This window comes from Ranitomeya variabilis, chromosome 5, assembly GCF_051348905.1.
Source record: "Ranitomeya variabilis isolate aRanVar5 chromosome 5, aRanVar5.hap1, whole genome shotgun sequence".
NCBI classification, from domain to species: domain Eukaryota; kingdom Metazoa; phylum Chordata; class Amphibia; order Anura; family Dendrobatidae; genus Ranitomeya; species Ranitomeya variabilis.
The window spans coordinates 38591645-38605262 of NC_135236.1; the positions used below are offsets into that span (position 1 = coordinate 38591645).

Sequence of the window (13618 nt, forward strand, 5' to 3'; positions counted from 1 at the left end):
GCTAATAATCTCAGTGAAACGTATCTCCCCTCCAGTACTTTGCCAGTGACTTTGTCACACCATTAAATCTGAATTATTCTTTTTCCTCATCTACTACCATGCACGGACTGGCCCACTGGAGAACCAGAGGATTCTCCGGTGGGCCCAGGCACTGACACCTTCTGGCATACTGGCCAGCAGCTGCCTAGGGCCCCCACTGCTCCAGTGGCTATGGGGCCCCTGAGTCAAGGGGGCCCGCCCGGTGCCAGCATAGCAGCAGCTGGAGACAGGATCCTGTCCCCGCTGCTAAAGCAAAATGAATATTCTCTCTTCCCCACACCCCTATGGGCGTGGAGAGGCGTGAATACCATTTCTCTTTAATAGCGGGCAGCATTAGCCACAGGCTGCAGCTATAACACTGCCCGCATGTAAAGCCCCACCACACACACAAAGCACCACTCCACTTACACACAGCACTGCATCACTCTCTCACACACACGCAGGCACAGACACACAGAACAGCACATCCCGGCGTCCTGCTTCCTGTATGAGGCAGCCCAGCTGGATGACGTCATCATCCAGCACACTGTCTCAGACAGAAAGCTGCCAGTGAGGAAGAGGCTGCCGGGATGTGCTGCTGCAGCTGGGAGGTGAGCTGTGCTGTGTGCCTGCGTGTGTGTATGTGGTGCGGTGATTTGTGTGTGAGTGTGAGAGAGTGATGCGGTGCTATGTGTCTGTGAGAGGGGTGGTGGGGAACGCAATGATGCAGGTGATGAGCAATGATGGCAGTGGGGGAGACAATGATGGAGGTGATGGGCAATAATGGTGGTGGGGGGAGGCAATGATGGAGGTGATGGGCAAAGATGGTGAGGGGAGACAATGATGGAAATGATGGGCAAAGATGGTGGGGGAAGCAATGATGGAGGTGATGGGCAATGATGGTGGGGGAGGCAATGATGGAGGTGATGGGCAATGATGGTGGGGGAGGCAATGATGGAGGTGATAGACATTAATGGTTGTGGGAAGCAATGATGGAGGTGATGGGCAATGATGGAAGTGATGGGCAATGATGGTGGGGGAGACAATGATGGAGGTGATGGGCAATGATGATGGGGGAGGCAATGATGGAGGTGTTAAGCAATGATGGTGGGTGAGGCAATGATGGAGGTGATGGGCATTGATGGTGGTGGGGAGGCAATGATGGAGGTGATGGGCAATGATGATGGGGGAGGCAATGATGGAGGTGATGGGCAATGATGGAAGTGATGGGCAATGATGGTGGGGGAGGCAATGATGGAGGTGATGGGCAATGATGGTGAGGGGAGGCAATGATGGAGGGGATGGGCAATGATGGAAGTGATGGGCAATGATGGTGGGGGAGGCAATGATGGAGGTGATGGGCAATGGTGGTGGTGGGGGAAGCAATTATGGAGGTGATGGGCAATGATGGTGGGGAGACAATGATGGGGGTGATGGGCAATAATGGTGGTGGGCGGAGGCAATGATGGAGGTGATGGGCAAAGATGGTGAGGGGAGACAATGATGGAAATGATGGGCAAAGATGGTGGGGGAAGCAATGATGGAGGTGATGGGCAATGATGGTGGGGGAGGCAATGATGGAGGTGATGGGCAATGATGGTGGGGGAGGCAATGATGGAGGTGATAGACATTAATGGTTGTGGGAAGCAATGATGGAGGTGATGGGCAATGATGGAAGTGATGGGCAATGATGGTGGGGGAGACAATGATGGAGGTGATGGGCAATGATGATGGGGGAGGCAATGATGGAGGTGTTAAGCAATGATGGTGGGTGAGGCAATGATGGAGGTGATGGGCATTGATGGTGGTGGGGAGGCAATGATGGAGGTGATGGGCAATGATGGTGAGGGGAGGCAATGATGGAGGTGATGGGCAATGATGGAAGTGATGGGCAATGATGGTGGGGGAGGCAATGATGGAGGTGATGGGAAATGATGGTGAGGGGAGGCAATGATGGAGGGGATGGGCAATGATAGAAGTGATGGGCAATGATGGTGGGGGAGGCAATGATGGAGGTGATGGGGAATGGTGGTGGTGGGGGAAGCAATTATGGAGGTGATGGGCAATGATGGTGGGGAGGCAATGATGGAAGTGATGGGCAATGATGGTGGTGGGGGGAGGCAATGATGGAGGTGATTATGGAGGTGATGAAATGGACAGTGATGGTGGGGGAGGTAATCATGGAGGTGGAATGGTGTTGTGAACTCTGTTTTTGGGCTCCCTCTTGTGATCACAACTGGTACTGTGTAGTGCTGCCTTTGGGCTCCCTCTGGTGGTTCTTTGTGTCATTCTGCAGGTCTGAGGCTGATCAGCTGTCTCGTTATCTGTTAGCTGGTTTCCTATTTAGTTCACCTGGACTCTCAGTTGTTGCCTGCTGTCAATGTCTTCAGTGCTATTTTGGAGCTCTCCTGCAGTCCTTCGTTATCAGTCTCTTCAAGAGAAGCTAAGTTTTGCTTGATTCATTTTTTGACCATCAGTGGTCATATGTTTCTTGGTTTATTTTTGTTTTCTTGCCCAGCTTGCTAATATGTGATTTCCTTGCTTGCTGGTAGCTCTAGGGGGCTCAGTTTCTCCCCTCACACCGTTAGTTGGTGTGGGGGTTCTTGTATTCTCAGCGTGGATATTTTGCATAGGGTTTTTTACTGACCGCACAGTTCACTATCTGTCTTCTGCTATCTAGTATTAGCGGGCCTCATTTGCTGAATCTGTTTTCATTTCTACGTTTGTGTTTTCCCCTTACCTCTCCGTTATTATTTGTTGGCGGCTTCCTATATCTTTGGGGTGATTTCTCTTGAGGCAAGTGAGGTCTTACTTTCCCTCCAGGAGTAGATAGTTTCTCAGGCTGCGTCGAGACGTCCAGGATTTTAGGCACGTTCACCAGCTACCTTTAGTGTGTTGGTTAGGATCAGGTTTGCGGTCAGTTCAGTTACCACCTCCCTAGAGCTCGTGTCTATGTTCATAAACTTAGCTAGTCCGTTTTGTGATCCTCAGCCACTAGGATCATAACAGAATGGGCAGTGATGGGGTGGTGGGGGAGAATGATAGGGATGGAGGAGAAGGCAATGATGGAGGTGGTGATGAGGACAATGATGGGGGTGGAGAGGGGCTGCATTATATTTTATGAGGGGGCTACATTATATTCTGTGGGTGGACTGCATTATTCTCAGGGGACTACATTATATTCTGGGGGGCTACATCATACTATATGAGGGGCTGCAGTATACTCTATGGGGGGCTGCATTATATTCTGTGGTGGGGCTGCATTATTTTCTCAGAACTACATTATATTCTGGGGGGGCTAAATTATACTATATGAGGGGGGCAGCATTATGCCCTATGAGGGGGCTACAGTATACTCTATGGGGGGCTGCATTATATTCTGTGGTGGGCTGCATTATACTATATGAGGGGGGCTGCATTATACCCTATGAGGGTGCTACATTATATTCTATGGTGGGGACTGCGTTACACCTGAGGGGGTTGCATTATATTTTGTGGGTGCTGAATTATATTCTATGAGAGGGGGCTGAATTATATTTTATGAACGGGGCTACATTATGTTATGAGGGGGGCTACATTATATTCTATGAGGGGGCTACCCCTCTATGATTCTACCCCAACCCCTCCTACATAATTAAGACGTGTACACCTTATATTATACCTTGATATTAGTGTGTTTTACTGCACAATTGATGGTCTTGTATTTATTTCTATGTAGCTAAATAGTGGGCCCCAAGAATGATTTTCTCTGGTGGGCCGAAGGTGCTCCAGTCCGATGCTGTCTACTACTCTTCACTGCTGTGCTCTCACACACTATCTGTGCAGTTTTCCTCAGGGTTTCATGGTTTTCTCTTCCCCTCTCTGTAGCTAAGCTGCGAACTTTGATGTCCTCTCACCATCCAGATTCACTACATAATCGCTGCTTCATTCCCTGCTTCTTCTTTTATACAGGTTGATAGGCTGCATGGCATTATGAGGAACCCAGAAAGTGATCCTTCCCTGGCTGATGCAATCTGTTAAAATTTGCAAACCAGCCAATTCCATTTTAGTTGATACAATCGATTATAATCTCAGGATTTGACTCAAATGAATTTTTGCATTCAATTGATTCACTCCGAATGAAAAAAAGGAAGCTCAGCGTATTCTGAGTTACATGATACAAGACGAGTTCTAGTAGAATAAATTGTATTACTCAAAGCTGTTAATCTGGTAGTGCTAACATATAGTTTCTAACATTTATACTGTTGGTATCAAAATTCATGTGGAAAAGTAATTATCTGAGCAATGGAGAAAAAAATTATGCTTTTGGGCTCTCTAAATCTTTATGGATCCTCCTCATTCCTTGAACATTCACATTAAGTCCTGGTCCTGCAAGCTTCAACATTACAGTGGAAAAGTTAAGACCTTGGAATTCTACATTAACTCACTCGGCTGTGCTATAGTGTTATACAAGGAATGTCCATTGAAAATGAAACAGGTGGCTATATAAAAATAACTCATAAATGGTCCTAATCTTATATGTGATTATGTTTATGCATTATTTTCTAAAGTCTACTAAGTTTACTAAAACTATCAAAAATTTTAGGAAAAAAAAAAAACCTGCATTGGCCGGGAATCGAACCCGGGCCTCCCGCGTGGCAGGCGAGAATTCTACCACTGAACCACCAATGCTTGGCTATATATATCTTTTACAACATCTGCATATATATGGAACTGTCAGGAGTTAATATATGGAATGTTCAGAATTTGGCCGAGTGCGCACACTACTGTATTTTTAGTCCATGAGCCGGGCCAGATATCGGTACCACCCGGAGTGACTAATTTTCTTTGGTATTTTTAGGTAGATGCATGTCTGTAGTTTATTTTTTGATATGATAGCCCTTACATATACGTAGCTTATTAACCCCTTCAGCCCTAGGCCTATTTGTACCCAAGTGCCTAAGCCAATCTGACCTGTGCCACTTCATGGGCTAATAACTTTGGAACGCTTTCACCTATCCAAGCCATTCTGAGATTGTTTTCTCGTGACATATTGTACTTCACGTCAGTGCTAAATGGGAGTCAATATATTTTACCTTTCTATATAAAAAAATGCTAAATATTCGGAAATTTTGGAAAAATCGGCAATTTTTTAACTTTGAAATTCTCTGCTTTTTACAAAAATACTGATACCCCCCATAATAGTTATTAATTTACACTCCCCACATGTTTACTTCATATTGGCATCATTTTGAAAATGAAACCTTATTGTTTTACGACGTAATAGGGCTTATAGTTTTATGCGCAATTTTTCACATTTACAGCAAAACCCACTTTTCAAAGGACCAAGTCACTTCTGAAGTCACTTTAAGGGGCTTACATAACAGAAACCACCCATAAATTACCCCATTTTGCAAACTACACCCCTCAAGCTGTTCAAAACTCATTTTTAAAAACTGTTAACCCTTTAGGTGTTCCACAGGAATTTTAGCAGAATGAAGGCGAAATTTCAAAATTTCATTTTTTTTCCAGATATTACATTGTAATCCAATTTTACCTGCAACCTAGCAAGGGTTAACGGCAAACCCAAACTTGGTTACCCTAATTCTGCAGTTTATAGAAACACCCCACATGTACTCGTAAACTAAAGTATGGGCACACAGCACAGCTCAACACGGAAGGAGCGCTATGTGGTTTTTGGGTGGCGGATTCACTGGAAGAAATCTAGGGGGCCATGTCACATTTGAAGGCTGCCTGAGGTACCCCCACAGTGGAAACCCCAAAAAGTGACCCTATTTTGGAAACTACACCCCCAAGGAATCTTTTAGGGGGTATAGTGACCACTTTGACCCAACCAGTGTTTCACAGTAGTTGGAAACACTTGGTTGAGAAAATGGAAAAAGTGCATTTTTTACATGAAGGTGTCATTTTAGGCTCATTTTTTTATTTTTAAGAGGTGTACCAGCAAAAAATGCACCCCACTATTTGTTCACCAATCTCTCCCGAACACAACAACACCCGATATGTTGTCGTACACTGCAGTATTGGGGAACGGCAGGCCTCGGAAGGGAAGGAGCGCCAAATGACTTTTGGAGTGCAAATTTTACTGGAAGAAATCTAGGGGGCTATGTCACATTTGAAGACACCCTGAGGTGCCCCAACACACGCACACACACTGACACATACACGTTCTGTGCTGAACATCAGTGTGTCGCAGGGATCCTTCGAAAAGCTCTTGGATAATGAATCTTGCACACTTACCCTGAAGCTCTTTCAAGTTTATCTTGAGACCCTCAGAAATGAACAACTCTCAGCATTCTGGATGTCATACTTGGACATGGTCGAGACCATGCTGGCCCTGGTTCGAGCTTCAAGAGAAGGCAACTGGATGCTTCACCTAGGAGCAATCCGACAGATGATACCATGGTGTTTTGCCTATGACAAGGTCAACTATGCCCGATACCTAACCTATTACTATGCCACAATGTCTCGGCTGCCCATAGAACACCCAGAGGTCCATGAATACTTCATGCAAGGTGGCTTTTCGGTCCAGATCGGTAGCAAGAATCCTTTTGGACGAATTCCTGTGGACCAGACCATTGAAGAGACAATCAACAAAGACACCCAGACACCAGGGGGCACAAAAGGCTTCAGCCTCAAAGTTGGAGCTGTTTCCAGGTTCTACCTGACATCAGAGTACCGCAGTATGTACTTGAGGCAGCTGAGGGCCCTGGTAGGCCAACAATATACTGACTTCAGCCATTCAGACCTACAGGTGTCTAGGATTAGAAGAGATGAAGCCGATGTCCAATCTTTCGTTCAACTGCTGGAGACAGGTTGGGTGAACCCCTTCAACAAAGAGCATAATGGTGAACTTATCAGTTTGTCAACAGCGACTGTAGCACCACCAGATGTAGCCAAAGACCTTCAAGGGGCATACAGTATAGGAGAGGATGCATATCAAACATTCAAGGATGAGCGTTTGGGTACCGATAAGCCAACTACATTGTTTCATGACAAGATGACGAAGAACAAACTTAAAACGTTCTCTAACATCCAAATGAAGACACGCAGACAAGGTCTTGGCAAGGAGGTAATTTTGAAGGCTGACAGAAACCTATTTGGCCAGATGATACTTGTAGCTGAGAACAGAAAGCTACAAATGAGTGATGTCTTGACTCATCCCCTGGGTCCATTGCCATGGGCACTTGCCAATGGTGATGGGTCTATCCGCAAGACCAACAAGGCTGCCCTCGCAAGGGAGTTGGAGAGGAATGCTCGTCCTGCAGAAGTGATCCCCGAGCCCTCTGCAACCATCATTGATGGGATGAGCCTGGTTCAGAAACTGAAGGGAAACAATGCAACATTTGGCCAGCTAGCAGGCACAGCAATGAGTCGCGCTATCCATGAGGGTGCTAAGAGCAAGCGCATTGATATTGTCTTTGACGTCTACAAGGAGACATCCATCAAAGATACAGAAAGAGTCAACAGATATGAAGGCACAGGGATCCATTTCAAGAACATTCAACATGGGCACAACATCCAGCAGTGGAAAAAGCTTCTAAGTAGTTCCTCCAACAAGGCAAGTCTCATAAAGTTTCTGGTAGAAGAATGGAAGGCGAAACACCACAGGGAGAAGCTTGAGGAGAAGGAGCTGTATGTCACATGTGAGCAGCTCTGCTTTAAGATCACCAAAGAACAGTGGGAAGAGGCTGCTGACCTTAAGTCAAATCAAGAAGAAGCAGACACACGCCTCCTTCTCCATGCTCTTCATGCAGCAGAATCTGGTTACAAGTCGGTCATCATCACTTCGGAGGATACTGATGTCATGGTCCTGTGTCTGGGCATGTGCCACAAAATCCCATCCCACCTGTTCCAGAAATGCGGTACACAGAACCGGACAAGATTCCTGGATATCACCACTCTGAGCCGAACATTGGGAGGCAGCGTATGTGATTCATTGATTGGTATGCATGCATTTACAGGCTGTGACACCGTCAGTGCATTCGCTGGCCGTGGGAAGATGACGACACTCAAGCAGTTGAAGATGAACAAGACATACCAGGATGCCTTTCAGGAAGTTGGTCGTTCATGGGAAGTGTCTACCGAACTTTTTGAGAAGTTACAGGAAATCACCTGCCACATGTACCTGCCAACTACCCAAACAACTGAGGTAAACAGGCTCCGTTATCAGCTGTTCTGTGCCAGACGTGGAGTGGTAGAGTCAAGTCAACTCCCTCCTTGCCAGGACTGCCTTTTCATGCATGCACTGCGTGCAAACTACCAGGCTGCGATCTGGAGGAGAAGTCTGCAGAGCCAGCCATGGGTTGCAAACCCAACAGACTGCGGTTGGATGATAGATAACGACGGAAAGCTTGTTGTCAAGTGGATGCAAGGGGCACCAGCACCAGAAGCTATTATACAGCTACTGTCCTGCAAGTGTGTGCGGTCATGTGAACTTCCTCAGTGTACTTGCCTCAGCAATGGCCTGAAGTGCACAGACATGTGCAGATTACAGACATGCCAGAACAAGGGTACTGAAGACGAGCCAGTAGAACAACAGTCAGATTCAGAGTCCGATGTTGAAGATATTATGGAGTAACATATATATATATATATATATATATATATATATATATATATATATATATATATATATATATATATATATATATATATATATATATATATGCACATGACATGTTCAGTGTGTATTTACATAACTTGGATTAAATTTTGTTACAAATACTACATCTAGTCACTCCGGGTGGTACCGATATCGTCATATTTGGTTCTTGGCTCATGCTAAAATTCCTGTGGAACACCTAAAGGGTTAACAGTTTTTAAAAATGAGTTTTGAACAGCTTGAGGGGTGTAGTTTGCAAAATGGGGTAATTTATGGGTGGTTTCTGTTATGTAAGCCCCTTAAAGTGACTTCAGAAGTGACTTGGTCCTTTGAAAAGTGGGTTTTGCTGTAAATGTGAAAAATTGCGCATAAAACTATAAGCCCTATTACGTCGTAAAACAATAAGGTTTCATTTTCAAAATGATGCCAATATGAAGTAAACATGTGGGGAGTGTAAATTAATAACTATTATGGGGGGTATCAGTATTTTTGTAAAAAGCAGAGAATTTCAAAGTTAAAAAATTGCCGATTTTTCCAAAATTTCCGAATATTTAGCATTTTTTTATATAGAAAGGTAAAATATATTGACTCCCATTTAGCACTGACGTGAAGTACAATATGTCACGAGAAAACAATCTCAGAATGGCTTGGATAGGTGAAAGCGTTCCAAAGTTATTAGCCCATGAAGTGGCACAGGTCAGATTGGCTTAGGCACTTGGGTACAAATAGGCCTAGGGCTGAAGGGGTTAATAAGCTACGTATATGTAAGGGCTATCATATCAAAAAATAAACTACAGACATGCATCTACCTAAAAATACCAAAGAGAATTAGTCACTCCGCTTGGTACCGATATCGTCAAATTTGGTTCTTGGCTCATGGACTATTTCTGTCCAACTGAGATACAACAAAAATCAAAACACATTCTGCCCAATGTTACTCTATGAGCTGGTCAGAGGAAAAAACAGCAGCATATCTGAGTTCGATCTGATTATTGGATCACACTCGACCATGCAAACCAATGAGTCCATATAAATTATTGGACTGCACTCGGAAGGCATCTGAGTGCAGCCCGATTTCCGCTCACTAACACAAAGGTAAAGATCTAGAAATTTTGTTCTCCATCTTCTCATCCAAGAGAATTGGATCATACTACGCTGACACTTTGATCACAGTTTGACCAGAGTGTCATTTGCATAACTGTCCCATTTTCTCGGATAAGAGAATCTACTTCTGTCTGACTCCAAACTTTAACAGATTAACAACAGTACTGTCAGAACTCTGTTCTCGAGTATTCCAGGACCAGGGGCTCCTACCCTGTCCTTAACGCTAGGGGCACCCTAGCTCACCCTGATCCCCAGATTACTTCTGATGGTGAAGACGCCGGGGCCACATACCTTGACTTAGCTTCTGAATCTGCCCTCAGTCTGTACCCTTCCCACACCAAGAGAAGAGGGGAGTAGTAGTGTACCATAATACACCAACCAGAATAACAAGGTAATACGAACAGGGATAACGAAAAATACCAAACATACAAATATACTCACAGAAACAACAGAGGAAAACACCGGGGAGTGGAGGACAGGGTAAAACCAAAGAAGGAGAAGGAGAGGGAATTAGCACACACCCAAAACATGGCATCAGTCTCAGATAAATCCACCAAACACTTTCTCAAGTAACAACCACAAACCACCATCTCCTTTCCATGCAGCAATGAAGATAGCTCAGGCAATGAGTGCTTGCAAGGGCCCAGAATATATAGGAGATGGGAATGGCTTACAGTGAACAGCTGAGAGCCTTAATGCAGGAAAGCATCAAACAGCTCTCAACTGAGCAGATTAAATGCTGCACTGCTAAAAGAAACCTATACCATTTAATATGAAGGTTAAGTGCTTGTAATCTGTGCAGGAGTAGGAGAAATCAGACGCTGCGGTTTTTCTGGCTCCTCTCTGTCACGATAAACACATGACAAGTGCTCTTCTCTAATTCTTGATACCAAACTGGAGCTAAGGTGTGGGGTCAAATCTCTGTGTATACACCTGAAACCTCATATAATATGAACCTAACATCAGAGATATTCTCATTTACCAAAGACATCGCAGCTGCACAGTTCTCTCTCTTTTTCTGTGTTGTGGACACTGTATTGGAGTTTTATTTAGGAATAAATACATGTGAACAAAATAGTATTTTAATTTGAGCATTGAATGGCATTTGTGTATTAGTAATATATACATATGTCATAACCACTCTATATTATTTATTATTATTATTATTACATTTAAGAAAACAAATTCAAGAAGAATTTAATTCAAATCAAATTTTACAAAAATCTGCACTAGAACAATGAGCCGGAGTAAAAATTGGTATGCTTGAGATTTGCAATTTGATGCATAGAAACTTGTCAGCTATATGGCTCTTATTACCCACGCTCATCAGCTGTAAAACATCTTAGCAGTGATTAACCCTACCAGAATGAAAAGAGTGAGGGCATGGAGTGGTTACAAAGATATGTAGGATGAGGTGGCAATATTGGAGGATGTGGACGATCACAGCCTGTTGGTGGAACCAGACCTAGTGCCCAACCATGGAGGTTTCACTTTCACTTTCTGTCCTTGTTATGGTGGTGTATAGACTCCACTCACACTCAAAAGATTCACCCAATTGGCTATAAGAGACACATATTGTTCCTGTCCATAGGTGCTTCATGTGTCATTAAGGGGTAGTAGAAGACCCCGAGTCAAGAAAAGTTAATGTGAATAGTAATGAATATGAATGATTTATGGTTATCTGTTTTTATAAAGTATTTGCATTTTTTTTATTATGGCCGGTTTGTGTCTCATTTTCCTGGAGGTTCTACCTCAAGGCCGTTCCCGGGGATTGGGGAGGTCTGCCTACTAGGAAACTGTTACAAGACATAGTGATATAGTTTGCCCACTCAAGGCAGTATATGGTCAACAGTTTGGGATTAACCTAAACACTGAAAAGGGTTATATCAGATAAAAAATGGAAGCACTTCCTGCTTCTAGTGAATGGAGGACAGAGCTCAGTCAAGTTCAGATGAAGTGCTAGACAGTGACAGTGTTTGACAGGTTCCAAATCAGTGATGCATCAGGAGTGAAGGGACCTTGTCAGTGCCAAGTCTCCGAACAGTATGAGGACACATCTGAAGTCTCGCGCAAATCCCGGGGCAGTCTCGTGCCTAAGGCCCAGAAGAGGCATTGGGTGCCATGTATCTCTTTCCCCTGTGAGGAAAATGTTGGCCGGGTCCTAGCAAAATTGAAAGATGATGGGTCTCAGGGAAGCTGTTGTGCCAGACAGAAGGTTCCTGGTGCAAACAGGAGCTGTTGAGGGGCGACAGGTTGGGCAGAATGGAGTTAAGGACTGATGGTACACAGGATGGAGGGAACATCATTGCTTCTTTAAATGGAGTGAGTTGTGAGGTCTCCTGGTCCTTGTGCAGCCAGCCCTGAACCTGAAGTCCCTGGTCCTTGTGTGGCCAGTCCTGAACCATAGTCTCTGGTCTTTGCATGGCCAGTCCTGAACTTCAACCTCTAGCCCCTGTGTGACCAGTGCCTGAACCTCGTCCCTCGGTTCGTGTGAGGCCAATACCTAAATAAGTATCCAAGACCCGTGTGTCTGGACATGTGCCTATTTGAGTATTTTGCGTATCCGGACTGTCCTATTAGCCTAAGAATCAGCTCTGTCTGAGTCTCTCTGTCAGTAACCGTTCTACCAGTGGATCGTGAACCTAACAGTAAAGACGGAGTGCAAATTCATGTCCATGTAAGTAACTATTCTACAAAGGATCTAGAATCTAGTGGTCTGAATGGAGACTGAGTCCTATCCATTTCCACATACCTGACTCCTGGGGTAAGCAGTCGCGGTACCGGGGACTGACTAGGAGTGGTACGTGGTGGTTACCTGCAGCCCAGCCTGACTCCACCATCAGGAGCTCCAGTGAACACCAGGTACTCCACCATCAGCAGCTCCAGTGAACACCGGGTACTCCACCATCAGGAGCTCCAGTGAACACCAGGTACTCCACCATCAGGAGCTCCGGTGAACACCAGGTACTCCAACATCAGGAGCTGTAGTGAACACCAGGTACTCCACCATCAGGAGCTCCAGTGAACACCAGGTACTCCACCATCACGAGCTCCAGTGAACACCAGGTAGCCATTTAGCTACGCCCCTGCTAGCTAAGCCCAGTGAGTCCATGAACCACGTGCGTAACATAAAGAATCTCATATTGTCAACCATGGTGTAGAGTTTTTCTTATTATATTTCCCCATTCTCAAAAAGGACATAACAAGGAATTCTAGGTAGATAGGTATATGTTCATGTGGTGTGTACAGGTGTCAAATATCAGATATTTAGAGTTAAAGGTCTAGATTTTTAATAACTTTTTTCAATTATTTTATGCATAAAGATGAGAAATTTGACTAGTAAAACAGAATAGTCATAAAAATGTCGTTAGTGACATGCACACTTTATGGTGTAGACCAGGAGATTGATTTTCCCGAGGGGTCACATAAGAGACGGTGACTGTTGTGGAGGACAAACCAATAGGCCGATATTAATTCTGCAGCATGGCAATACTTTCATCGATTTTGCTGCAGATTTCACCCATACTAATGAGCGAGGAAAAATCCGCAACAAAAATGCAAGTAAAAAAACAAGAAAAGGAAACAAACGTGGCAAAAGGTACGTATTTTATGCAATATTTTTCCTGAAGAAACATCTGGATTTGCAGAAGAACTTTCTGCTGCAAATCATGAATGTGTGCACATACCCTAAGGTCGGGGTGACATGGCCGCTGATTCTCTCATGCGAGAGAATCGAGCCGATTGATAAAACTCTATCAGATCCAAGCGTCAACCTTAGTGTGATCCGATTCTCTCACATGAGAAGACGGAGAGCTAAATTTCTCCATCTTCTCCATTCGCTGTGTTCACGGATGTCAGACTGAACCAGATGACATCCAAGTGCGATGTTCT

The 13618-nt window shown here is 44.7% G+C and overlaps 1 non-coding gene across 1 annotated transcript; it reads right to left on the bottom strand.

Moving 5' to 3' along the window:
* Window positions 1-4618: 4618 nt before the first annotated feature.
* TRNAG-GCC (transfer RNA glycine (anticodon GCC)) lies at window positions 4619-4689 on the bottom strand. Its single transcript has one exon. It is a non-coding gene; the product is annotated as a tRNA-Gly (tRNA).
* Between the last annotated feature and the right edge of the window lie 8929 nt (window positions 4690-13618).